General features: G+C 35.3%; 1 protein-coding gene and 1 pseudogene across 3 annotated transcripts in view; both read left to right on the top strand.

Annotated features, from left to right (window-relative positions):
• Positions 1-27,663, top strand: part of LOC149572079 (putative N-acetyltransferase ycf52) — a 144,648-nt gene that overhangs the window by 114,842 nt on the left and 2,143 nt on the right. The window lies entirely within an intron of this gene.
• Positions 230-27,663, top strand: LOC149572080 (alpha-mannosidase I MNS5 pseudogene; annotated as a pseudogene).

The raw sequence follows: 27,663 nt of genomic DNA, 5'->3' as shown, positions 1-27,663 counted from the left end.
TTGTACACATACAATGTATAAGTTATATTTCAAATATGCGTATACTTACAGATATGTTATATTTAAATATACGCATACATACATATACATATATGTAACACGTAAAAATGTACATAAGTACTATGAGTATTATTTATATAATAAGTCATATTTGACATCACAAGAAGGATGCATGAAAGATCCTTGATGGATCTCTTCCGTTGATTTTCTGAAGGCATGAAGGTGAAATATGAGCCCAGAAGGAAGCTACAGCCAGAATCCAGCTCTCAAATGCTATACGTGGAAAAGTAGATGGCTGTTAGGCGCGATTGTATAGCTACAAAGTGCCCACGCGTGGGTAAAATACCCAAACCCTAGCTAAAACTCTGACTCAGCACTGCGTTCCCCAGAAGAAACAATGCACAATCTCCAAGATGCTTCTGACTGCAAGAATCCAAACTACTGTTTTGGGGGCTACGTCCCAAACAGGCAAAGCAAGTGGGTTTGGCGTCCCAAATGTTGAAAGCTCAATCAGAGCCCAAAACACAAATCCAAGATGTAATATGTCAATAATGCCTTTGAACTTTGTCTTTTACCTCCTTATAATCCACCAAACTTAGCTCGAACCCTAAAGGTGTCTCCATGTGGCGTTGGGTTATAAAATAATATATTTCTCATTTTTAAAGTGGTTAGGTATCTAGAAAATGACCTTTTTTCCAATAGAAAGAAATCTGTTCACTGAATTGCTTTGAGTCAAAAGAGAAATATTTAGAAAAGTTCAAGAACTTTTCAACGAGTTATTACACCAAGGGATATTCACCCAGATGAGGCCAAAAAACCCCTTATTACTCCAAAATGGCTATAACTTAGCCTTATTTAAATTATTAAAATGCTAACTTAGGAGAATATTTAAATATATTAAAATATTTCTCAGATAGCGAACTGATAGCCAAAACACCTCTACAAGGTGAAACTGAACTCATCACTTCCTGTGACTGATGCTGGATAATCTAAAATAACTGACAGTCTCATCCCTCAAAATTAGTGATACTCCTAAAAAATAGGAACGTCTCCGAATCTCCTGAAACTGAAGCCATAGAATGATCTCATAGAGACTCAAGATTATAACTCATCTCCACCTTCTAAAATTTAGGAAACTCCTACAATTAAGGAACTGCTCTCAATTGCCCTCCTACTGTCTAGAACTCTAGATCTGAACACTGTATACCCTAACTGAGTCTCTAAACACCACTGCCAACCTACGAGACTCCCTGATAGGCTAACTCCCACGTCCTGCTAGATAGAGCTAAAAGAGGGGACATGACAATGCAGAGCATCCAAATTCCCAAATCAAAGGTAGTAATTATTTTTATTTTGCTTAATGTTCATGTGAATATATATTTTTGTATCTTTTTAGAAGATGTCCTATTTAACCCATTGTGGACACTTGGCATAATCTAGGTTGTCCAACTTGCTTTCCCCTTACCATAGTGGTTTAGACTCATACTTGTTAGCTTAGTGGCAGGTTGCTGCACTTGTGCTCTATTCCCTATCTGCCAATGCTTCCCCCCCCCATCACTGTGCTTCTGCAAGAAGAATTAACATGGTGAAAGCATACTTCCACATTATTCAAATGAAAATTAGTTTCCATAATTGATAACCATATTAATTAACCATTTCCAATCCATGTAATAACATATGATTAACCAATATCTTCCATTCTACATGAAACATAACGAATAACCAATATTTCTATTCATATGAATTCAAAATCAGTAACTAATTTAACCAACCATTTTGGATTAGTTTGAAATATCACCGACTAAATATATTTTTAAAATTAACAAAATAAGGGATGTAACATAATGGCATCTCTCACCTTTTGATAAACTATTTTCTTTGAAGCACCCTCTATATGTTATGGTCAAGGGCAACTTTTTTAAGAATTGGGGGCACCATTGAAGGAGTTTGGTTAAAAACAACTTTTTAATAGGTTACTTCCTAGCTGGGGTTCCTCTTGAGTATATGTACTTAGGATAAGATCCGATAGCTCAGTATAGTCGAGGGCAGTTGAGAAACAGACCCTACCTATTGAACCTATTAAAGTTAAGCCTATTGATCTCGACTGCTATAAGAAGGTATGCAGGTGCAGGATCAACCTTAATGATTGGAGTCAATAGATCAATCAAGGTGAATCTTTCCCTAATGCTAGTCACTGCCACTGCAAACAAAGATAGGAATTGGATACATCTGGAGCGAGAAAATATTCAATATTTATTTTTCCGGCTGCTTCCTCCATAGGTTAGAAGGAAGTGGAAGCACCAGATTCAAAACTATCTATTTCTTCTTCGTCGTACTGCCCTCTATATAAATTGGTCACACGAGAATGGGTCAAGACCTTACTAAACAGCTTCAGGAAAGGCTAACTAGCATTGTGGTAAAATGTATGTAGGAATACCAATAGCTAAATCAGTTTTAAGAATTTGTCCAATCGACAGTAAAGGCAGGGTCGATGCTTGAGCAATAAATGCATACTCAAATGTCAAAGTGAACCCACCTCTATTAATCAAGTAAAAAAGTCATGTAAAGGTGATTGCATATGGATTGACTAGCTAGATCAAAGCCCCTATTTTCTAAAAGAATAGTTACTCATCTTGGTGTGCCGGGGATTATCATTGTTAGACACATGAATAAATATTTAAGCGAATGTGTACTAACATTAAAGATAGGAAGTTTAACAACTCATAGTTGTTTAATCATCTGGCTCACTGTACGTATCTTTAATAGCAGGGGGCTAAGATTGGTTTACTAGGAATGCTATACATTGCTTGAGATGAGTCTGTAGGTAAAACACATCCATTTATCGAAGCTATGCTAGGGTCACCTCATTTATTGTGCCTTTAACTATAGTTCTTGTCACTTGAACATCTGCTTTCAAAACTAAATATGACTCAACTAGGTGCCCCTACCATTATATAGGCTCTATTTGCATATTAATTTAAACTTAGTCTGCGTGGTGCTCTAATCTATCTGTAGTGAGTAATCTATTCGATCTTAGGATGCTTTTCTTGAAGAATGAATAGGAAGAGCTAACTATTACATACCATCTAAACTTATTGCTTCCTCAACTTTGGCCTAAATCCCATGATCATTTTAACTCCTACGCCTGGTCTTACATATGCAGTTTCCATTGATGATAGGAAAGAAGGCTTAGTAACTACAGGTATTTCTCTTGTATCAGAGCGAATAAGTCTATCAAATATCCATGATCTCAAAGTTGGTGCTTCGATTTAATAGTTTAGTCCTTACTCACTAGGTCATGGGTAATCTTATGTATCCACATACTTGACTGACTCTTATAAATGAGATATAGTAGAGATGATTGTCTATCTCTCTAAGATCTTGAGAAAAACATGAAATTATTCATCTAGCTCGAGACTTGAATATGTAGAGGGAAGAGATGCTTAGTGATATGACTATTAACACAATGAATTTTTGAGAGACAATTCATCTATCTGCTTTATTCTAACTGGCAACAGTAGAATTGACTCTCTTTGATCCAACAATTGAATCTGAAACATAAAGGGGTGGGTAGGGATGTATAGAGCTAATCAATGTGATTAGAGAAATACGTGGACTTGGGTAATGAATAAGAACGGATTCATCAATTCTCTAGGGTTGAAATAGTAAGGCATAGGTAGGCATGCTAGGAAGGCCTTAGAATAGTAGGGTGTCAATGACATTCTACTGGTTCAACAATTGTGTATATGAGGTATACTGCTTAAAATATAAAGGGCCCTTGTTTCAGCTAATAATAATTTTAAGCCAACTTAAGAAGGTGAGGGAGAAGATGCGTAATAATAAGACCAAGCTTGTAATACCACATCTGCATCTAACCCAATAATTCCATTTCTGAGAACCATTTCTCAATCCTACTCGCCTATAATTGTTATTCCCTAGATTGTGCAGTAGCTATAGATTGAGATAGAGATGAGTATTGTCCATGGCCAATCAGTTTTGAATTCCTTAATCTTTTGGTCCACCTATTGTGGGGCAAGTGTTAGAATCTCCAACCAAGAAGAGGAAAATCCTCAATTATCCACCTTAGTTGCTTTCTTTCTTGAGAGATAGAGATAGAGGGCGGATCCATAGCAGATAGGGTTTCAAGCATGAAGCTCAAGGCTATCCTTCCCGTCCCTAGCCAATTAGGAACCTCTAGTTGTAGATGCTCCCTACTATTTTATAGGCAAAGGTAAATGAAACAAATAGAGGAGTTGATGGTTCCCCTCATCGAGTGGGCAGGAGAAAGAGTGTTGGCAATGTAGAAAATAGTGTGTTTCACAAAACCTTATTATACCTAGAGATAAATTGGAGGTGTTGTCCACTAATTGGACTACCATGTAACTATGGATGCATCAATAATTTGGGACAGGATGGAACCTACTGATTTCTCTCTCCATGTCTACAACGATTAGCCTAGTATCCACTGGGCTAGGCCCCTAATCTTCTAATAGGTTGTTCATGCCTTAATTAGTAGGAGTGTGGGGATGAATGGAGAAATGGAGTGATATAAAGAAAACAAATGGACAAAAAAAAAAAAAAAACTATAGGAAGCAATAGTTATTCTTCCTAATTGACAAAGGTGGGTTCAGTTTCCAAGATGCCCCTATAGGAAGCACTTCCTTAGATACCATTGTGGTAACAATTAGGAATAATAGAGGAATATCGTCCAATGAAAGTAGTGAATAAATGAATAAAAAAGATTAGTTGGAAGAAACATTTCAAGTACCTTGTTATCCTTGTATTTGTCAATGAATTCCTTGCCCTATCACCCATGGCAAGGACATTATTACTTTGCTTAGGTATCTTGCTCCATTTACTATATAGTTCCACTATTTAACCAGTAACTTAAATGTACGTATCGACAACAAATTAGGATCATCTATACTTTGGCTCCCATTGAGCCATCCTTTGTAGATTGCAATAATAGAGATAGCTGAGCAACATACCTAAGAGAGCCCATACCACAAATAAATCCGCATGAAGTGCTATTATTTTACTGCCAGACACTCCGACCTGCCCCAAAGATGCATAAAATAGTAGGAGATCAAGAGATGCACATATAGGCTACAAGATAAAGCAAGGTGCAACTAGAGAGCCTATTAGTTGAGAAATGTCAAAGCCAGAGGTAGAGGTGAAATTCGGAGCATAGCTTGCCCAGGTTTTCCTTATTATTTTTGATCAAGAAACAACTACTATTGATATAGTTGCCCAGATAGGGAAGAAGGGTCCCAACAACAAAGAGAGTTTATCACCTAGCAACAAGGTAAGCGATAGAGGCAAAGGTAAAGTTAGGATAGGGAGAACGTTTAGACATAGTCACTGGAAACGAGGAGAGGTGCATGGGTAGCGGGAATGGTCTAAGAGCTAGCTTCTCGCCCATACCAAATTAAAAGATGGACTTTGTAAAAGTTTAACCCGTTACACAATAAGTTTCTTTTTTTCTTGATTCAACCAAATAACCATAACCCGTTGACTAAGAATAAATAGCATCCCCTTTTGTTTTAGTAGCGTATGTGGTGTCATTTCTAGAGTGATTTTTCTGAGCAAAAGTAGTAGTTTTTCCATATTGAGATTGAGTTTGTTTCCCCGATTGGGATCCAAATTGAGCTTCACCCGAATAGTTAAAGTCGACAGTAGCATATCTAGATGGAGGTCACCTTTGTCATAGTAGGGCATAGACCATTGAAGACCCATAACCACCTATAACAGAGGTCACAAGCATTGACCTGACAAATATAGTGCCCATATTCACTGATACATGTGCAAATAAAGATTAGAGACCCTTATTAAAGTTCAAGATTTAGATTGAGGATGGAGCAGATTCTCCAACAGTATAATAAAAAACAAATTGAGATACAAATCCTCTAGGAGTAGATCCAAATGTACCTATAGCATAGTCTCTTATGTAAGAGCCAATTGATTCAGAACTAGATTTTGTTGATCTAATCTTAAAACCAGTTGCCTTTGCCTCTATAGAATAGACATAGAGAAGGATATTGCCTTGCTCACTCCCCCCTTTACCATTTTATACATGATCAAGATTATGAAAATGAAGGTCAAAATGCATGCATAGATCCCTATGGATATGGCTCTAGATCTTCATCTTAAATTGAGTGGTCCCCTCATTTTGCTAAGAATAGAATCACCACATTAATATACATAATATCTTACACCGTTAGGGACTTAAACTCGTACAATCTCTGTGACCTTCTCTACTGCTAGTGGTAAGACTTGGTCTATTGCCAATTATCAGGCATGGGATATGGATATAGATCTTTCGAAGGGGACTTCACAACTTAGAGCTATGGAATTCTATCTCATCAATCTCCAGTAGGCATTGCAACTAATGAATCTTTAATGGGTGAAACAATTACTACCATAGGTGCTAGAGAAGCCTTTGCCTTTGTTTACTCTAATATTGCTGCCCTTCATTATCGAACAAGAAGCGTGTACATTTATATACATACAAACAATTGATACCTATTTAATTGCATTAGGTGGTTGATAGTGATTCGCCAACTCCACTTGAAACTAGACCTAGGGGATGGGTTAGGGGGCTTGGCTTGTTATTGGCTTGGACTTTCTCACCCTCTTTCACTATCAACTTTATCTTTTATACTATTAACATGTCGGCATTAGGACAAGAAAAAATAATTCTTGTATATGATTAGTTAGGACTTCTCTCGTATCCTTCAGTTACATCTTCCATAATAAATGAACTTCAATCATCACACTAATTATTACTTTGCATAAAACAATCCTAATGTCATTACCATTTAAACATTTTAAGTAACTCAACTTACTCTGTATGTTTATTTCATGTTTTCGTTCTGCAGATAATAATACTGGAGATCGAAGTCTCATCTTCTGATCATAATAAAGATTGTTCATCTCAAACAAAAGCATGGAGTCATGGAGAATGAGGCTACCAAGATGAGAACATCTAGCTGCGGTGAGATTCCCTTATACTGAAATGGGTGCATTATTAGGATTGATAGGCAAACCTGAGTATGAGGACTTTGCTTTGTGTGCGCTTCATAAATTATGGAGCATGAGGAACTTTTTAGATTTAATGGGAACCACATTGGATGTAACAACGAGAGAATGGATTGAACACTCATCTGGAATTGGTGTTGGTGTTGATTCATTTTATGAGTATCTTATTAAAGCTCACATCCTGTTTGGAAGGGATGACTATTGGGATATGTTCTCTTCGGCGCATATTACTATGCATATTACTGTGCTGTGGCGCAAAAATATTTTCGGCATGGTCCATCATATCATGAAGCTGATACGAGAACATGAAAAGTAACTTACTGTCAGCTTACAAGTCTCTTGGCCTTTTGGCTAGGTTATAGATCATGGTTGGTGATGTGTTAGATGGAAATTCAACTCACCTTGAATTTTTCAGTGTATGGGAAAGATTTGGTGTTCTACCAGAAAGGTACCAATTAGATAGGGACATGTTGCACCCAACAGAGAAATATTATCCCTTGCGTTTTGAATTGGCGGAGTCAAGTTTATTTCTATATCAAGCAACCAAACATCCATGGTACCTAGAGGTTGGCGAGGCAATCATTAATTCCTTGAATGTTTACACACGTAAATGGTGGGTTTGCCAGTATGGGAGATGTTATGATGAAATTGGAAGATCATCTACATAGCTTTTTCTTGCTGAAATGTGCAAAAACCCATATCTTCTCTTTAAGGATGCCTTTTGACAGATAGAAACTATGTTTTTAGTACTTAAGGTCATCCTCTTCCGGTTATGCATGCTTGGCATGGGTGGATTGTATCTATCTATATGGAAAGTGAAGCATTTGAATACAAGAGAGAGCACATATTTAAGAATGTTGTATCATCAAAATTGTGTTCTGTGGTAAATGTTGTCAATGTTGTAGCTTCTATCAGATTGAATGGACTTAGAGATAATCCTTCTATGGTCATTGGTTATTTATTAATTAGACAAACGCTCCTATATATTTATGTTACATATAATTATTTATATATATATTATTCTTAATATATTGTCTAATGATGATTAACTTATAATTTACCATCTAGAGACATGTCTCTTCATGAGATTTGTCTCCTCTTTTCATATTTACAAGTGTTCAAATCTGCATTTGGAACACACGAAGTACAATGGTAATGTTATTATATTTGCAGAAAACAATCCTATAAAACTCAACATGGTATCAGAGCAAAGCTGGAAATGCAAGAAAGTGATTAAATGAATCAGGGAGATCCAAGGAACACACCTTCCCAAACCCAGTTAGTGGTAATAATAAGCCTCGACAAAATGCACCTATAAAAGAGAGATATTTCCCATTCAACTTCAGAGAATTAGCAGGGTCTTTGGTACCTACAGACAACGAAGATCAAGTCTGTGAATAAAATATGATGGAAAAAGAATGCCTGCATACATACTAAACAAAGCATATGATATGATGATCAAAGTAAATCCTTTCCAGTCCACAAATAAGTAACGATAGAGTAGCAGATGCAGACAAAAATATCTGGCAATTTGAATCAGAAATTGATATATATATTCGAAACAGATATTCAAACTATCATGGCAATGACAAGATGGACAATTGGGATGATAACACAACAAATTGTTACATATTCAATGTCCATGAAGGTGAAGAAAAAGTGCAGTCAAAACTTTAGCAAAAAAATATAGATTTCAGTCAACAATGCATTCAAATGGCTATATTGTACCAAAATATGAATTTAGTTTTTTGATGATTTTTTGAGAGAAATATTTTATTGGAGTAATAGAGAGGCAGTCCATTTTGATATGACGCTGGAAGTTTATATTTATATTCAATGGGATATTTTGGATAGTTTTGATGTAGTTGATTATTATTGCCGTGAACAATGAAATATTTTAACATTCTACAAAACATGAGGATATCAAACTTATTTAAGCTTGAGACGCATTACTTAATAATGTTCAACTGTGCATGAGCAGGAGAGATGTCATTTTAAAACAACAATCATTGTCGTGTGTCTAGAACATACAAGAGTTCATCACAGTCATCTTTATGGAAGCCTAAGATTGTTTCAAACATGGCCATTCAATGATTGTTGTAGAATACCAGTCAATATTTATGTGCTAATCACAAATGAAGTTGTGAATATTGAAGTACATAGATAGAACTCATGCACAGGGAGTACTGAAGGTGCAACTGTAGTAGTTTGTTGAAGAGTGGGGCTATGTTTCACATTCCAACAACAGGCATTACATTGGTTAAGAAGCGTAATTGATAGACCAAGTTTGGCGAGTGCCCCAACTAATAAAATCGTCACATTGGTTAAAGAGTGTAATTGATTAAGAGGATTCTTCCTCTGGCATCAACATGTGAAGATATTGCACAACAAACTTATTGAGGAGAACCTTGGTAACATCGAGAAGCCTGGGAAACACGAGAATCGACATCATTGTGAGTGCCAGAGAAATCATGACAGAATTGAACGTAGAAAGGAATCCAATGACCACCATCGGGAACCACATTGCATTTGAGCTAGTCACTTTGAAGTGGCAGAGAAATATTTGTCCATTAAGAACATTGTTGTTGGGATAATTTTGGTCAAGGTGCTATTGAGTAAGATGTCAGTTTCACTGACTTACCAGCTAAGGCATGATTCAAAGCAGTAAAGACATAGAGGCGAGAGGAAGGGAAGCGACAAATGGATAGCTCTGAATATGACCAAGTAGCATCTGTTGATGGTGGAATAACATCTGGATACCATTTGGAACATTCTTTGGAATTATTCATCGGCAGTAAGTCTCACATCATCCAAATTTAAACATTATCTATACAAAGAATGAATCACAAAAGGGTGCACATTAACGTTACTTGCATAGCAGTGGGGTTTGAGCTGCAATATTCTTATATGCCATGGACTTATTAGTGGGGCCCGATAGTTATGGTCTTCTCTCAAACTGTTTGAAAGGACAAATATTTGGAGAACTCGTGGCTTTGTTCTTTAAGGTGTTGATCTATTCTGAGTCTTATGCAGTGTTTGTGGTTCAAAGACACAAAAGAAACTAACACCTGGTGAGAAGAGTATGCTTCCGTGAATAAATATAATCTCTGATATCTTTAGTAAATCTTTAAGAATTTGAGCATTGATAACACATACATTTACAGATTGCTTCAAAAGAGACAAATATCGTTAAACATTTATGAAATAGATCTAACATAAATTCAAGTTTTGAAGAATCTGCATAGCTGAAACAATGTTCTTAGTAATATAAAAATTGCAGGTCTATCATACTATATGATAGAGGGGCTGCAACAATATTATGGGGGAATACAATCAGTCACCATAATATTTGTAGCATGCATGAAAGCTATGATGGAGTTGGTGATGTTTATTATCAATCTTGAATGACAATTACACATGTTCTAGACTTGTCCAATTAGAAATGACTTAAACACCCCATAATACTAAAGCCAATGAGAATGATTCAATTGACACAAATTTTTATTGTTTACTGATATCAAAAGTAGAAGATATAAGGAAGTTGTTCAACAATATAAGAATGGGAAATCTACATTGTGGGGGGAATAATGTCCAATGTTCCATTACCATTGTTTGACAAATGCTTATATGAAGGAATTTTCTAACTTGACAAATATGGACCTTCATTAAAGTAACTTGTATCAAGGATGCATAGATAAGTATTCATTAGCTTTGAGTATTACGTTTATCTACCCATTGTATTCTCTCTTATTTGTAATTCTACACATACTATAAGAGTTATTTGCCTTGATCTTTTCCTTTGTGTTTGGGGATGTTCTTGCAAGAAAAGAAGGCTGGATAAAGTGAGACTCTTGAAGAAAATATTCGTGATGATTGAATTTATGAGTATCCTTCTATATTAAGAGAGTTTGACACTTCTGCAAAGGCAACGTAGGAGCTCAGAAGATTAATATTTAGAAAGAGTTTAGAAATACATGTGTGTGCTTGCATGATTTTGATGGGCCTACTCCTATGTACATCATGAGGAAGAGATGACTTATCACCAGAAAGTTGGAAGATCAATACCGGATTCAAGAGGAGTTCAACAGGCATCCTTGGGCGAAGAGAGCCTCCAAGGGAATAATTATAGGACCCGACTTCCCAAGATCATTGTTCAAAGGGACAATTTTGAGGTGCAATCCCTTGTGAATGATATCTTTTCTACGAGGGAGAAGTTCTAAGTCAAATTCCTTATAATGCAATCTTTTCTGTGAGAGAGAAGTTGAGGTGAAAGCCCTTGTCCCACCCTCTAACTCGGTTCATGGTGGTTACTATGTATGTGGATTATGTAATGAAAGGTGACGATCTTCATGTATATATATATATTTGGAGGGTTGCTATTGTAAGTTGACGATCTTATCAATAGATTGACCTGTTATCATGACAAACTACATTAAGTTGCTGTTCTGGAGTGTCGGTAGTCATAATGACGAATGTATCATGATTAGACTACATTAACTTGCTGTCTCAGAGTGCTCAAGATCATGATACTTGTCATGATAGAGTTCATTCCATCTTGATTACTAGTTATCTAGATCAACTTCATTAAGTTGTTGTCCCAGAGTGCTGGAAATAATATATCTCATATCCTTCTTGGATATAACATATTCTTTTGGTAGGCATCAAGGATTTGATGCCAATGCACATACCAAAAGAATAAAATATGATGAATATCATATGATTGATATTTCTTGTTGAAACATACTTCGGATTATACTGAAAGATAACATCTAAGTTGATGGATATATGTTGATATCCTTAAATATGCCATTGTAGGAATATCATACTGAGATGACATCTCTTCATATACTTGAGAGCACAATGTGTTCTATAACAATCCTCCCTAGTTAAGAGGGAGTGTCAATGTTGTAGCTTCAGTTGGATTGAATGGAATTAAAGATAATTTTTCTATGGTCATTGGTTATTTATTAATTAGACAAACTCTCCTATATACATATAAGTATGTTTATATATATATTATTCTATATATATTGTCTAATAATGATCAACATATAATTTACCATATAGAGACATGTCTCTATATCTTCTCTTCTCATATTTATAAGTCTTCAAATCTGCATTTGGAACACACCAATTACAATGGTAGTGTTATTTCATTTGCAAAAAATGATCCTATAAATCTCAACAAATGTTTCACTTGTTCAATGTTATAACCCTAACAGGTTATAACTTCGTCAAACACAAAGTCTTCTCTAATTCACTTGTTTGACATTTTGTCAAACACTTTGCAAGCAAGATATATACTGCATATCTAAATTCTGATTGCTTTCTAAATGCCAAACTTCAATAAATATGCTTGCAAAGAACACACCAAACATCTAATAATGAAGATGCAATTGTTTTTGTATAACACTGATTACAAATAGGAAAATATGCATCTACATCAATAAGACATTAGGGCAACAAATTCTGATATAAAACTCTGATATAAATCAGATTACAACAGATTTTACAAACCCTACCAATGCCCTAAATATCTATTCTCAAACAATGCAAAATGTAGTAGTTAAAAACTTGGAATTGCTCCAAAAATATGAATGTTCCTGTAGCAAATCACTGTAGCGACGACACTGTAGCAGTAGCAATATCCAACTTATTCCTTACTTCACAAATCTGGCACTAGGCCACAAATTTGGCATAGTGAAAAGATTGATTTGTCTTCTCCAACAGTCGCAATCCTTCGGAAGATATTTCACCACCTCAGTTATGCAAATCAATGGGAGTGTTCGTTCCCAACAATCAGTGTAGCAACTGCAGAATCCCTTAGCTCCACAAGTTATTCGGAAGAGTAGATGGTGTAACAATCAGTTTTCTTGGGTCTTAATTAACAACTAACATACCCAAAGAAATACAGTTATTACTTCATTTTCATAGGAAGATAGTTAAATTAGGTTCATTCATATAAAAGAGATTGATGGTAAAAATCAGTTAAACAAAATTTCTTAATTAAGAACTTAAGACACTATTAATGAATTTCTATAGAAATTAAAATCCACATACCATGGAATTTGAACCAAGAAATCATTGTAGGGATGCTTCTGCAACCACCTAGGTTAGTCCACAAATACCACTATAACAATATCAAATAACAACTACCATCCAATACCGCTATATCAAAATCAAATGACGATTACCATTAAACACCACTATGTCAGTTAAGGCATCACATACCACTGTATCAATTAGGGCATCGATTACTATTGGATCATTTAGGACATCAAATACGACTGTATCAATTAGGGCTTTGGATACTACCGAATCAATTAGGGCTTCGGATACTACCGAATCAATTAGGGCTTCATATACCACTGTATCATTTAGGGCACCAGAAACCACTGAATCAATTAGGACTTTAGATACCATTGTATCATTCCTTTTCTTCCGATTTCTTAACTGTGGCAATAATTTAAGATTAGAAGATATGCTCATATTCAATATTCATATAAATGAAAGACTGAAATAACAATCCATCAGATAAATCTATCTCTCGTAACTAAGTGTAAAACAACTGCAATGGTAATATAACTCAATTAATCTTACCTTCTTCTTGCATATACTTCATAAAAGTAAAAATATCTGTTTCCAACAAACAATTGAATGCATAGCTTATCTGTCTGACGCATGTCCGACAGCTTGTGGAGAGGGGAAACATTGTCAGGGGCTTAACCACTCAACTTCGGACCAAACTTATCCCCACACAATCTCTAATGAGAAAGTCCCTCCCTACCCAGAATAGACAGGGAACATCTTGTCATCCACTGAACATCTTGGTATCTAATCACACCACTCGACTTGACAACAGGAGAAAACAATAAACATGACCATGCATGAGCTATTAAGTAGATTTCATTTAAGTTATTCATGTCTGATTTCTCTTCTGTTTTCTTGTAGATTTATTCCACCTCTTCACCATACATGGCTACATAGCCGATGATTCCTAGGTGCTTTGAAAGATTATGAGCACTCTGCCCTTTTAAACCTCTTCACCATTTGATGGCTACATTGCTGGTGAATCCTAGGTGTTTTGGAAAAGTTATGAGCATTCTACTCTTGATATCTTTTATAATGAATTGTGACAAAATAGAACTTTTTTTTGAGATCAGCAACATTCATACGGTTCTTATTACATTTAGAAACTCTTTTTTAAGAGATACTATTCAACTTCTCTTATGATGATTTTTGATACAATGAAAATAAGAAGAAAGTTCATTATAGTTCACAGGGATTATTCAGCAAGTTAAATAACGTGATCATAGTCATAGAGAAAAGAGATTCCTAGGCTTAGTTGGTTGCTGTAGAAATTGTATTTAAAAACATTGAAAGGTAACTCATGACCTGAAAAGTATTGCTTGAAGAACTTGCAAGCTGATTGGTTCCCTGTTGTTGTTTAAGACGTCACCTTCAACCCATTTACCTCTGATTCCTAGCCGGAAATACTTGCATGATAAAGGTAAAATCATACTGATTGGTCAAAATTATAAATTGGTAGTTGGAGAGGTATCGACGGGAGTAAATACTGGCAATGAGATGGAGTTTGGTGTTATGGAGGCAAGGAGATTTGAAGACAATAGCAGAATGAATTCAGAAATGTAGAAAAAGGCGTCCGACTCCTCTCATGGCTTCCATTTTTTAAGGTCTAGCCGTGACTTCTTGGCTTCCACCGGTTAAAAATATTATATGCAAATTCATATTGCCAAGTGTTTAAATCGATTGTAAAAGAGAGGAAAAGAAAAGAAAAGGTTGGAAGAAAGAGTTGGAAAGATTATAATTTGATTATTGTCAATTTATCATGCCAAGTGTTAATTGGTTAAAAGAAAAGAATATTAAAATGGAAAGAATAGTGTTGGAAGATTATAATTCAAATATTATTATAATTCGAATGTTATTATATCTTGAATATTATTATTATTTTATATTTATATAAGTACATGTAAATATATTAATGAGGTGACTACACTTTATTAAATTATTATAATATAATAATGCCATTTCATTTTTATATCTATATGTACATATATACATATATACATAATAATATGATGAAGATCATTAAAAATCCTTTGAGGTATGTTTTTATGTTTTAACTCAATTATTTTATGTTTCTCAAATTATTTATTTAAATAGCTCATGCGGGTCCCACAGATGTAGCCCGTTTTCAAATCGTTAGGTCCTCAACGCATTTGCCCAATGATGGTGATGCTTTTGCCTAATTCTTTTCTAACAATGCTTCCACCCCTTCGACATGCTTCCTATAAAGAAATTCTCCGCTGTTAAATCATATTACCATAACAAGTTATTTAATCATAAATAGTCATAATGGCTAACTGCCTCTTCAATTCCATGAATTTGTGATAAATAATTATAACGACTATCTATCTTACCCTTTTGTAGGATTATAACAAATTTAACTGTCAATTGACTTAATGTGAACCTCAACGGCTATATTTTAAACTAGGCAAAAAATTGGGATGTAACATACCATTCCCTTTGTGTTTCATCATCCTTGATGAACTTGAAATTGTAACAAACATTATAAAGGAGTATTTAAAATTGAAATGTGATGTACCATTCCCCTTTGTGTTTCATCGTCCTTGATGATCTCTGCAAATTAGACACTAAAAGAATACTCCAAATACAAGACGTATATTATAGCATCGTGATATCATTTCCTTTCAAAATTGGATCAAAATCTAAATCAAAATTAAAACTCAAGGTCTATTTTTACTTGAATGTTTCCAGGAAGATACTTGCACGATCTCATAAAATTAAACACATACTCACCTGAGTTCACTTTACCGTACTTGTGGTTATCTTAGCATCAATTGAGTTGATTCTATTTCATATTCTTGTCATACTCATTTAGACACTCACCATATCATTAGTTCGATTCCATATTGATATCTTCATTTAAGAGAATTTTTAGGGTTCAATAACTGAGAGTAAGATAAGTATTCAAAATGTTAATTCTTCAACTAGCAGGTTCTAGATCATAACTTGATCATAATTTAAATTGCTTATACATACCATTTGGCATATGACACTTATTAATGGGTAGATCATCCTTGCAAACTTACAGATCACTTGAAAAAGGTTAGTGAATCCATGTTTATCATTTATGTAACCTCGGCCTTTTTGCCCATCTTGTCATAATAATATTTCATTAGAATAATCATCTCATGATAGAATATACACTTCATCTCCAAAACAATATACAACAGCTCCATATGTAAGATCAACATCGCATGTGTATTATACATGTATAGCAGTGTGTCAAAGGGTATAAACATGATATACTATGTAAGATCATCACACATCTAATCAAGATCATAAGCATCTAAAACAAATCATTAGATTCTTATCAAGTAGCTCATCATTCATCTGTAATTTTTTGGAAGTTTATCTTTTTCATTTGTGTGACTTAGGCTTTCATGCCCATCTCATCAGTGTAATGTTTCAAGGAAAAACTCAAGTCAAACAAAAGTTTACATCCATAAACAAGCATTGATAGTTTCAAGTGTGTTTACTCCATACTGAAGCACAAAATGACCTTTTTGTTTAGTCAACATCAGAGAGGATCATGGTTCAAATTTTTTTTCCTCCTTTAGTTCAAGTTTAAAAATAGATAACAAAATATTCTACCATTTCCTATAAACAGGAATATAATTGCATAAAGTAAATGCTGGGAACACTCAGCTGAAAAAATAAATTTAGCCATCATCATGGATTTTGATAACATCTTATCAAGATTATAGGAGCTGTTTTGGGATTGTGCAAGCCTCGGCATTGGTGAGAGGAGAAGCATTGACATAGGCTTAACCTCCCAACCTCGGACCATACTTATCCCCACACATTCTATTAAATTTTAATTGACCCTCCCTACCTTGGAATCGGGCTTGGGATGTTCTTCAGTCCAACTACCTGAGCATCCTGGTGTTTTGAATGTCCGCTCAGTTATGAAACGAACATGCTTACATAACTGGCACTACTGACATCAAGTGATCATTAGATAGCACATATGCCTATAAACTACCTTGGCCAAGGATTTCCGATGGGTTCAACGACCCGATCACCACCGCTCGACTTGCCAATCATTTCTTCTTCTTAATTCTGTTTCATCTTTATGATATTGCAGATTATCTATTTGTCCATTTCATCTCAGCCCTTCCCTGGCTATTTTGGATGATTTCCTGATGTGATTTTTTTCAATTTTGATTGTAATATCTAGTTATGTAGAATAAATCTTTTTCAACATTACATTTTCAGTTTCTCAAAAACAATGTTGGGCCCAAGGTTTCAGCGTTGAACCCAGGGCTCTGATAGCATATGTAACAACCAATTTTCCCGAGTCTTAATTAACAACTAACATACTCAAAGAAATACAATTATTACTTCATTTTCATAGGAAAACAGTTAAATCAGTTTCGTTCATATGAAAGAGATTGATGATTAAAATCAGTTAAACAAAATTTCTTAACTAAGAACTTAAAACACTATCAATAAATTTACTATAGAAATTAAAATCCACATACCATGGAATTTGAACCAAGAAATCATTGTAGGGATGCTTCTGCAACCACCCAGGTTAGTCCACAAATACTACTATAACAATATCAAATAACAACTACCATCCAGTACCGCTATATCAGAATCAAATGACGATTACCATTAAACACCACTATGTCAGTTAGGGCATCACATACCATTGTATCAATTAGGGCATCGATTACCATTGGATGATTTAGGGCATCAGATACCATTGTATCAATTAGGGCTTCAGATACTACTAAATCAATTAGGGCTTCAGATACCACTGCATCATTTACGGCTCCAGATACCACTGAATCAATTAGGGCTTCAGATACCATTGTATCATTCCTTTCCTTTCGATTTCTTAACTGTGGCAATAACTTAAGATTAGAAGATATGCTCATATTCAATATTCATATAAATGAAAGACTGAAATAACAATTCATCAGATAAATCTATCTCTCGCAACTAAGTGTAAAATAATTGCAACGATAATATAACTCAATTAATTTTGTCTTCTTCTTGCATATACTTCATAAAAGTAAAAATGTCTGTTTCCGACAAACAATTGAATGCATAGCTTATCTTTGTCTGACGCACGTTCGACATCTTGTGGGGAAGGGAAACATTGTCAGGGGCTTAACCACCCAACCTCAGACCAAACTTATCTTCACACAATCTCTAACGATAAAGGCCCTCCCTACCCAGAATAGATAGGGAACATTTTGTCATCCATTGAGCATCCTGGTATCTAATCACACCACTCGACTCGACAGTAGGAGAAAACAATAAACATGACCATGCATGAGCTATTAAATATATTTCATTTAAGTTATTCATGTTTGCTTTCTCTTATATTTTTGTGTAGATTTATTCCACCTCTTCACCATACATGGCTACATAGCCGGTGATTCCTAGGTGCTTTGAAAGATTATGAGCACTCTGCCCTTTTACATCTTTTCACCATTTCATGGCTATATTGCTGGTGAATCTCAAGTGTTTTGGAAAAGTTATGAGCATTTTGCTCTTGATATATTTTATAATGAATTGTGACAAAATAAAACTTGTTCTTGAGATCAGCAACATTCATACGGTTCTTATTACATTTAGAAACTCTTCTTTAAGAGATACTTTTCAACTTCTTTTATGATGATTCTAGATACAATGAAAGTAAGAAGAAAGAAAGTTCATTATAGTTCACAGGGATTTTTCAGCAAGTTAAATAACGTGATCACAGTCATAGAGAAAAGAGATTCCTAAGCTTAGCTAGCTGCTGTAGAAATTGTATTTAAAAACATTGAAAGGTAACTCATGACCTGATAAGTATTGCTTGAAGAACTTGCAAGCTGATTGGTTCTCTCTCGTTGTGTAAGACATCACCTTCAATGCATTTACCTCTGCTTCCTAGCCGGAAATACTTGCACGACAAAGGTAAAATTGTACTGATTGATCAAAAATATAAATCAATAGTTGCAGGGGTATTGGCCGGAGTAAATACTGGCAATGAGATGGAGTTCGGTGTTATGGAGGCAAGGAGATTTGAAGACAATAGTAGAAAGAATTCAGAAATGTAGAAAAAGGCATCCAACTCCTCTCACAACTTCCATTTTTAAAGGTCTAGCTGTGACTTCTTGGCTTCCACCGGTTAAAAAGATTATATGCAAATTCATATTGCCAAGTGTTTAAATTGATTGTAAAAGAGAGGAAAAGAAAAGAAAAGGTTGGAAGAAAGAGTTGGAAAGATTATAATTTGATTATTATCAATTTATCATGCCAAGTGTTAATCGGTTAAAAGAAAAGAATATTAAAATGGAAAGAATAGAGTTGGAAGATTATAATTTGAATGTTATTATATCTTGAATATTATTATTTTATATTTATATAAGTACACGTAAATATATCAATGAGGTGACAACACTTTATTAAATTATCATAATATAACGATGCCATTTCATTTTTATATCTATATGTACATATATACATATGTACATAATAATATGATGAAAGATCATTAAAAATCCTTTGAGGTACGTTTTTATGTTTTAACTCAATTATTTTATGTTTCTCAAATTATTTATTTAAATAGCTCATGCGGGTTTCCACAAATGTATCCTATTTTCAAGTCGCTAGGTTCTCAACCCATTTGCTAAGTGATGGTGATGCTTCTGCCTAATTCTTTTTTGACAATGCTTTCACCCCTTTGACGTGCTTGCTACAAGGAAATTCTCCACAGTTAAATCATATTACCATAACAAGTTATTTAATCATAAATAATCATAATGGCTAACCGCCTATTCAATTCCATGAATTTGTTATAAATAATTATAATGACTAACTATCTTACCATTTTGCAGGATTATAACAAATTTAACTGTCAACTGACTTCATGTGAACCTCAATGGCTATATTTTAAATTAGGTCAAAAATTGGGATGTAATAGATGGCAACACATTCAATGCTCAACAATGAAGCTGCCCTCCCTATTTATTCTTTTCCTCCAATAGATGGACCTCGTTCTAGAAGAAATAAAATAATATTAAATTTCCTCCTAGAAGATTCCTTTAATTTTTAACTTTAGTCACTTTTAATTAAATTAATTAAATATAAAGTCACCTTTTAATTTTAATTTATTTAATGGCTTTATAAGAAATTAATTTAACCAATTTCTCCTTATTTCTCTGCATAGCCTTCGGAGAATGTAAAGGCTAAGAACTCCACTGAGATGCTAAAAAGATGGGGACATTACATTCAAGGCAAATGTTGGGTTGAAAGTGCATGCCACGTGCTTGACAAGTGATTGAATAAAAAATACCAATCATAGGAATTATGCTGCCAATGACAACGACTTGGGGAAATTTTTCTTTTGCTACAAAGCTTTTGACAATACGAAACACTGATGTAGGAGCATCTTGGGTGTAACAACAATCTTGCATCACCCAAAAATATTTTCTTTTTGTTTCTTAAATAAGGGTTGTCTTGGTACAGAGTTGTTGTCTATGAAGGCTTGCTACTTAGTAAGTTAGTCATACGAGCTCAGAATGTCGTAATTTCAGAGGTGGATGTTCATCTTTGATTTATTAGCCTACCAGTTGAGGCTCAATGCCATATCATGAGTATTCGTAAAGTTATTGCAGATTTTTGGTGTGCGATTTTGGTATAAAAACTTCAGGCTCAGTTTTTGAGACCTTAGAGGCTTTGGATGGGCTCCGAAATGGGGTCAACTTAAGCTTGCGCGAGTCAAACTCTATAGATTAGAATCTGTGGATTTCGAAAAGGGGTTATAATAGCTAATCAGAGCAATAGTTCAAAAGTTATGGCCTTCCAAAGTTGGGCTGACTAAAATATTCAAAATAAGTGTCAAAGGTGTATTGCGCCGACTCTATATGTAATTTTAGAGTTAGTCGATCTCAAGGGTTAGGGTTTGATGTCTAGAAACTTCTCGGGCAGTGTAATAATGTCTATATAAGGAATGCTCGTGCATTGTCTAGGAAAAGTTTAGGTGATAGTTTGCAGCTTTGAGTTGCAAATTATTGTAAGGAAGGTGCTCATGTGGGTCTGAATATTGTATTTCAAAATTTTGTAATTTTGCTTTTACAGGGATAATAAGAAGTCCATATTTTATTGTCGCCAATTGTTGTTATTTCTCTGTTTCTGTTGTGTCTATGGTATTAAGGGGAGTACTCTTCGTCAAACACACTGAAAACATATCATGATAAGTTTTCTTGACTTCAACGTGGTTTTAAAAGAATATAGAAATTCCTGTTGTTTCCAAAGCATCAAATTCTAGGATGATTAGGTTGATCCAGAACACAACAACAATATGGTCGATTCCTATGATACATAATGAATGGATTAGTGTTGGGGAGATATAGGGGTAGAAGGTTCGTCCGTCTCAAAATCGAAACAGGCAATGTTGTATAACAAAGACTAAAATGAAGGAATTATCAACGAAAGAAAAACAAGATAATTTTCTTTGTAGGAAATAAAGAATCCTCATGGCAAAACAAACATCATGCTAAGCAATTGATGAAGAATTTCAAAGTATGAAGACTTGAAAATTAATTGACAACAGTTATTACCAAGGGAGAGTAATGACAATCAAACATTCCTAGCTAGTGAGCCACAAAGGACACTCGTTCTTAGAAAAGTCAGCGATCAAGGAAGAAAGAATAAAGAAGATAGAAAGAATGGATAACAAAGGTTATACATATTTGTTTCATATTTTGGTTTGTGCGAGAGATAATAAATCAGTGTTTGAAGAAGGGATTGTACCTACTAAGGAGGAGGATAATATCCAAAGAAGCAAAGACCGTATAACATGGGGATAATTTCACAACGGTGTATGATTTTGGTTTTCCAAAGGTGCCCATTTCATCCCTATAAAAAATGATTAGTTCCTAGCTTGCATAACCACATGTTTGGAGAATAGGAGGATAATTACATGAAGACTGAGACTTGTTATAAAAGGATCTTTGTTGTATATAGTCACAACTTATATGTTAGTATTAGATTGTGAAATAATGTGTCGGTTCACTCCCGCACCTTTTTACTCAGGTATAAATATAGATACTAAAATGAGCGATAAGACATAGCATTATCAAACAAGTTACTTTTCAATATATGAGCAATTTAAAGGGAGAATGCTTTTCATTACATTTGAGATCAAACAAATATGCTATAAAAATCCCAGCATTGAGATTGTCAAGGCTCATAGGATTCGAATTTGTTGTTTTGGGAACCAACATGCCCATGGATATATAGGGGGCTCCTTTCATTTCTTATTTATTTTCTTCAGTGATGCAATAGGTGGGTGCTGAGCGAGGTGATGGTTTGTGTGCCCTTACCTTTCACTTTGCCCCTACTATTTATAAATAAGGCCTCTGCATGCAACAAAATTCATTGATATTGGTGCTTGAAAAGAAGGAACTAAAATTGGACCTGAGTATTCCATACTACTCTAGGTAGAACCTGTACTTAGTCATTTCCTTTGTGCTGATCCTGATCCTTATTAAGGATGCGCATAAAAGGTAAAACATGAAGGGAGGTTAGAAGTGGCATTAGTCATTCTTCGGGTGAATATATACTATTGGCACAAGATAGATTGCTACTATGGGATCAACCGTAATGGATTATGGCTCAACAAGGTTAACTAGGTAAAGATTTGTAGCTTCCTCTATATGTTTAACTGGGACTAGAAGTAGGGAGAAGCTCAATCAATTCGATCAATAAGTATTTCATGAACACTTATTCCTTTGCCATCTTTCATGCCCATTTCGGCCTATGGCATCATAAGTTATTATGTTTTTCTTTCTTATTGATATCAATCATAAGGAGTAATATTCCATCTTAGATATATATTAATTATATCCCTGTATGGTACTCGTTCAAACAGAACATATGTATATGCAACACAACAATTATTCCAGATAGAGCATATCGAAGAAGCAATGAGATTACTATGGAAAAATGATCACATCTAACTCTGGACTTTCAATTAATAAGAAAAGCCAATGCTGATAAGAAATCGGCAAGTTCAAGGAAGAAAAATGCAATGATAAAAACATAAAGCATGATCCGATTCAATTGGTGCGGTCTGATGTATATGAGATTTGCAGAACACCGACAACCGAGATTCCAAAGGTGCCCAATTTGAGTCACATAGTTCATGAGCTTCGGCTCAGTGAAATTATAACCACTATGGAATACATCAATGCTCTTGATGTGTTCAAGTAGGGAACACGAAGGTGTAATAATGAGAGAAAACTAATATGCTAAGAACAATGAACAATGTGTGAATGCTCCTGTGACAAGAACAAAGTATAAATAAAGAAAGAAGTGGCCAAGATGAGCAAAGATCACCCACGACATGCTCACGTATGCCAAGACTGAGGTGGCAAGGAACGTTGCAAAATCTTTAAAAACAATTTATCAAAAAAAGAATTGTTATAGTTTGATGCCATAAGGTAGTGGATACAATACAAGTGGTCGACCCAAGAAATTAAATAAATGACCATAGTTAGTGTCAAGAAAATATATAAAAAGTAAAGGTGGCAATATACGCCTAACCCATGTCTTAGTATATTAATGTCATTCCTATATATTCATGCTTGCCCGAGTAATTATGATATATATATATATATATATATATATATATATATATATATACACACACACACGCTAATGATGAATTTCACACACACACACACATATATATTTGGGTATAAATACATACATATTCCAGACCCACCCAAGTTTGAGTATAGACATGACAGCTTGCAAGGTAGACAAAGATCATTACGTAATGAAGGTAAAATTTCTTTCTTAGCCTCTTTTAGTCCTCGGTCTTTGACAGAACAAATTTGGTATTTTTTTTTGAAAACAAGGGGGTCTCTGATTTTTGGAGCACTTTGAGGCCAAATAGACCTCACGGTTGGATTTAGAAGGCGTCAAAACCCCCATTTTCATATAAAGTTTGTCGATTTTGGACAATGTTGATCTAGGAGGCAATTTTCTTGCCCAGCAAGGCCATACGAGCTCTTGCATGCATACCGAGTTTTTTTTTCCAAAAAGAAAAATTGTCCCACAAACTGTTTGCAGGCCCACAAAATGGTTTTACAGCCGGCACAACAGTTTGCCGACGCTGCTACCGTTTTATGACTCCGCTCCGGGCATCGGTTAAATACTCTGGTGCCATTTTTTGTTCCATTTGGAGATGCTTTCTTGTGGCCGTTGCTCCGCCCTTGCACCACTGCGGCTCCACCCGACCTCCATTGCCACTCTGCTCTGGTGGTTGTGAATTTTTTATTATTATTTAAAAAAAAAAAAATAATTTTTTTGTATTGCTCATACAGAGGCCTTGTCAGTTTTTCGCAATATCTTGAGCATACGGGGCTCTTTTTTCGATTCGAAAGAAGCGCCGGAAAGCTGGTTCCAAGATTTTTTAGATTTTTTTTCCGGTTTGGTACTTATTTTTTCACTTAATGTCTGTTGATGAATTCTATCTTCCCGGGGGGGTAACTTTTTCGTTATAGCTCGGTTTTTCAATCCGGAAAAATCGTCAGAAAGCTCTTCTCGAGCCCTATTTAGATTATCTGTCATTTTTCCAGTATTTTGTACCAGGTATTTGTGATTCATAGCTGAAGCTTTTTTGCTCTTCTCTCATTTACGCATTCCTTCTAGCAGTTGGGGTTCATTTTTTTGCATTGTGGGGGGTGTTTTGTCATATTGTTTCTGTTATTTACTTATGTAAACCAGAACTACATTAAAAAACAATTCAACACCTAAAACAATGGCCCAGACCTCTTGTTGTCTGGAACTTCTGACCCCTCATAATTATCACACTTGGAAGACCTTGATGACACAACTTCTTTGGTCAAAATGGTTGTAGTCTTGTTTAGATGCAGTGCAACCAGTTTTATAGAGGCCTTTTGAGGTGATGCAGCACAAGAACAAGATGGATGCTACAATAGGATTGATTTCTTTACAAGTCTCCGACAGTCTACAGTTTCATCTTGATGGGTGCAATACCCCTCTAGCTATGTGGGCCAAACTTGAAGGCTTGTTTGGTACAGTGAATGAGTTCAGGGCACTTTAGATTGAGGTAGAGCTTACCTCTCTTGTACTGGAGCCTTTTCCTTCCATTGAGGACGTCTTGATGAAGTTCAATCAACAAAGATCTTTATTGTAGGGTTGTGGGAAGACCAAGATTGATATTCAGTGCATCTATCTGATTCTTTCTAAGCTTCGTGGAAACTTTCAGATCTTTGCTTCTAGCTTCTATTCCACCAAAGATGCTTTGGGTAATAGATTTATCATGCCTTGGAGTTTTTTTCTGATCATTGGACTCGAGAGCAAGCTAAGCTCTCTCAGTTAGATTCTTTCACAGGCTCACAGACTTATGCATTGGTAACTTGGCCATCTTCAGGGATGAAGGAGAAGACACAAAAATCTCATTCTATAGAGTCTCAGACTGATTCTAGCACTCGCAGTTCATTAGGGCCGCCTCCTCCTAAGGGGTGTAAATCAAAGCCAAAAAGACCAAAGTGTGCTTATTGTAATAAGCCTAATTATGATGAGTCACATTGCTATGAGAAGAAGTTAGATGGCTATGTCAAACAGGTTTCAGATTTGACAACTCTCCTTCAGAAGAGCAACATTGATATTCCTTCTACTTCTCACAGACCTTCTTCTTCATCATCATTTTAGTTAGATGGTTAAGATATATGAAAGGGTCATGCACTATGTGCAACTACTATTCCTTATTATGCTAGATGGTTATTGGATTCAGGTGCTTCACACCATATGGCATCTTCTCAGGACTTGTTCTCTTCTTTTGAGGCTTCTCCTACTCCACACATTTTGATGGGGAACAACACAGTTATGATTGTATGTGGGAAAGGTTCTATTGATATTGATGATGGTACATTTCATGATGTACTTTGTGTTCCATCTTTGTCCTCTAATCTTCTCTCTATTTATCATATTATACAGAGTGGGGCAGGGAAGACAGTTGAGTTTGCACAGGATTCAATGCATATCAGAGATAGTGAGACAGACAATATTATTGCTATAGGGACTATTGATCATGCTTCCTGCCTATATTCCTTCTCACATTTTGGTCCACCATCTCCACTATCGGAGACTCTCTCTCTTTTTTCACAAGTCTACTGAGGTGAAGTCAAGTCGCTTGAACTTATGTGTTGTTTTCGAGACCAGTTTTGTGACTTCTACACCTCCACCTCCCGTTCAGATTCCATCTCTTGCACAGGATTACTCTTCAACATTGCCTACTATTGTAGCTCTAGTCATCTAGCCACCTACTGCAATTGTTGAGGATATATCAGAGGACACACATCTCCTCTCAGATGACAGATTCAACACACCTATTATCTCACCTTCATTGGAAATTCCATTTCAGGATTCTCATTCTTTCTCCTTTGAGCATCAACTAGGACTTCCAGTTGTACCTTACATACATGGGTTTTATCATCCTTGTCCACTACTTTTGTTTCCTTCAGATTGGAGCCACATTGGTATGTTCATTAACACAGGAGTTCTGCCATTCTGGGGGGGCTATGGAGTCTCAAGCTTCTATCATGGAGGCTTTCCTTGTACTTATGATCTTGAGAGATTCTCTTGAGATGTTTCATTTGTGCATCCTTTTTCTATCTCTTTTTGGAGTAGAGTTTTTCCCACTGGATTTTCTCTATTTCTTTGTTTCATAGAGATTTGGTTGTGATTGGGTACCTCATTAGGCTTTGTTGCCGGGACCCAAGTTTACTTTCAGCATTGTAGTTTCTTTGCATTGTTTGTAGCTGCATTGTTGCTCATCTTAAGAGGGGGTGTTAGAGAAAAAAGTTATTTTAATTTCATTTATTAAATTACCTTTTCTCCCTTCTTAAGATTTCACTTTATGCCATATGCATTCACATTTAATAATTAATTAGTAATTATTAAATGACTTTTTCATTTTAGGTTACCCTTTTCAGGTTTCGATCTCCTTCTATAAGGACTGATCTTTTGTTTTTACATGCAGGTATTCTTCGGACTTTGTGGATTTGTATTGTGTATTGCTCAAATCCTTCAGATCCATCTTCTATGCCAAATTAACTGCAGTCTATCTCTATCTTTAATTCATGATCTGAATGGCCTCCGGTCTGCTTATCCTCCAATTTGTTCTTTTCTTGATGATTCCCCCCCCCCTCCTAATATATACGTCTACAACTTAACTACCCGTCTTTACCATAATTTATATCTCCCTTATATGATGGTGATCTTCCTATATGGGTTGTGATATCTTTTGTAGTCTTAGTCAGACACATCAATACTAAGTGTCCCTCTTGTGCCATTTTTCCCTTCTCAAAGTTGCCTTCCTTTATTTCTGATTGCTTGTGAATTTCTATATCTTCTGCGATGATTTGTAATATCTATCTTCTGCGATTCATCTGGTTATCTCTTTTATTGACTTCCTGTAATGTCTTATAATATCTATGTATTATATATCTGCAGACTGCAGTGATTGGTATCCTTGATGGTTAA

Source organism: Cupressus sempervirens, chromosome 2, assembly GCF_028749045.1.
Source record: "Cupressus sempervirens isolate cs-2001-9-10 chromosome 2, ASM2874904v1, whole genome shotgun sequence".
Lineage (NCBI taxonomy): Eukaryota > Viridiplantae > Streptophyta > Pinopsida > Cupressales > Cupressaceae > Cupressus > Cupressus sempervirens.
This window is presented reverse-complemented; position numbering and strand designations above follow the sequence as displayed.